Source organism: Gossypium hirsutum, chromosome A08 (genome assembly GCF_007990345.1).
Source record: "Gossypium hirsutum isolate 1008001.06 chromosome A08, Gossypium_hirsutum_v2.1, whole genome shotgun sequence".
In the NCBI taxonomy this organism is placed as follows: domain Eukaryota; kingdom Viridiplantae; phylum Streptophyta; class Magnoliopsida; order Malvales; family Malvaceae; genus Gossypium; species Gossypium hirsutum.
Window position 1 is genome coordinate 81642296 of NC_053431.1, and position 2489 is coordinate 81644784.

Sequence of the window (2489 nt, forward strand, 5' to 3'; positions counted from 1 at the left end):
CTATGAACGAAAATTTGTGAGGCTTAGCCGATATGCGCGAGAATGCCTTTCTTCAGAAGCTGTGATGTGTAAACGTTTCTAGGATGGACTAAATGATGATATAAAGCTGTATGTTGGCATCTTGGAAATCTGAGAATTTGTGGTACTTGTTGAGCGAGCTTGTAAAGCCGAGGAGCTAAGTATGGAGAAAAGAAAAGCTGATATGGGAGCAAAGGAGTTTCGTAAGAGGTCTTCGGGGAAGCCCTTCCCACAGTCATCGAAGAAATTTAGAGATGACTTAGGCCGGTCTAGGGACACTTCGGGTTTCTCTAGACGAGATCGCGATCGACCCCTTGTGAGCACACGAGTCACTTCGGTCGCCAGTGTTGGAAATGATCGTCGGGACAGAACGGAATGTCGATATTGTGGTAAATGGCATTCGGGGAGTTGTAGATTCTATGACCGCTCCTGTTACAAGTGCGGATCAGTTGACCACTTCATTAAAGATTGCCCCGAGGTTGTCTGAACAGAATGTAAATCAGAGTGGGAAACCGGGTGCTACCACTGCTAGAGGTAGACCATCTAGAAATACGGGCAATGCTAGTGGTGGTCAGAGAGGATCTAGAGATGCTACGACCAGATCCGAGGCTCGCGCTCCTGCTAGGGCTTATGCTATACGCGCACGCGAGGATGCTTCCTCGCCAGATGTTATTACCGGTACTTTTACTCTCTTTGATACTAATGTGATTGCTTTGATTGACCCTGGTTCTACTCATTCTTATATATGTGAAACCTTAGCATCCAGTAAGACTTTACCTATTGAGTCTACTGAGTTCATAATTCGGGTGTCAAATCCCTTGGGTCGTTACGTGCTTGTCGACAAAGTGTGTAAGAAATGTCCCCTAGTAATTCGAGGTTCCTGTTTTCCGGCGAACTTGATGCTTTTGCCGTTTGATGAATTTGATGTTATTCTTGGTTTGGATTGGTTGACCGTGCATGATGCGGTTGTGAATTGCAAAAGCAAGACTATTGATTTGAGGTGCGCAAATATCGAGATGATTTGAGTTGAGTCTACGGACTTGGATGGGTTGCCAACTGTAATATCCTCAATGTTGGCCCAGAAATATGTAAGAAAAGGGTGCGAAGCATACCTTGCGTATGTACTTGATGACAAAGAATTAGAAAAGAAACCCGAATCTGTGCCGGTGGTTTGTGAATACCCGGATGTTTTTCCTGAAGAATTACCGGGTTTACCATCTGTTCGGGAGGTAGAGTTTGATATTGAGCTTGTACCTGGAACTACACCAATTTCGATAGCTCCGTATCGTATGGCATCAACCGAGTTAAAGGAGTTGAAAGCTCAGTTGCAAGAGTTGACTGATAGAGGTTTCGCTCGACCAAGTTTCTCACCTTGGGGTGCACCAGTATTGTTTGTGAAGAAGAAGGACGGAACCATGAGGTTGTGCATCGACTATCGTCAGCTGAATAAAGTGACAATAAAGAATAAATATCCGATACCGCGTATTGATGATTTGTTTGATCAACTAAAGGGAGCCTCAGTGTTTTCAAAGATAGATTTGAGATCGGGTTATTATTAGTTGCGAATTCGAGATTCGGATATACCCAAAACTGCTTTCAGAACGAGATACGGCCACTACGAGTTCTTAGTGATGCCGTTTGGGCTCACTAATGCCCCTGCGGTATTTATGGACTTGATGAATCAGATCTTCAGACAGTATTTGGATCGGTTCGTAGTTGTGTTTATTGATGACATCTTGGTCTATTCAAGAGATGAGACCGAACATGCTGAGCACCGGAGATTAGTGTTGCAAATTTTACGGGATAAGTAGGTATATGCTAAGTTCAGTAAGTGTGAGTTCTGGTTAAGAGAGGTTAGCTTCTTGGGCCACGTGGTATCCGCATCGGGTATTCGAGTTGACCCGAACAAAATTTCAGCCATACTTAACTGGAAGCCTCCGAGAAATATTACTGAGGTTCGGAGCTTTTTGGGACTTGCCGGTTACTACCGACGGTTTGTAAAAGGTTTCTCGATGATAGCCACACCGATGACGAAGCTACTTCAAAAAGATGTTAAGTTCGGATGGACGGAAAAATTTTAGAAAAGTTTTGATCAACTGAAAACTTATTTGACCGAAGCTCCAATTCTAGTGCAGCCCGAATCAGGCAAAGAGTTTGTCATTTATAGCGATGCGTCCCTACTTGGGTAAGGTTGCGTATTGATGCAAGAAGGTCGAGTTGTGGCCTATGCGTCGAGACAATTAAAGCCACATGAGAAAAATTATCCGACCCATGATCTCGAACTAGCTGCCATCGTATTCGCTTTAAAAATATGGCGACATTACTTATTTGGTGAAAAGTGCCATGTATTTTTGGATCACAAAAGTCTCAAATATTTGATGACTCAAAGAGACTTAAATCTGCGACAAAGACGTTGGCTCGAGTTGTTAAAGGATTATGAGCTTGTCATTGACTATCACCCGGGAAAGGCT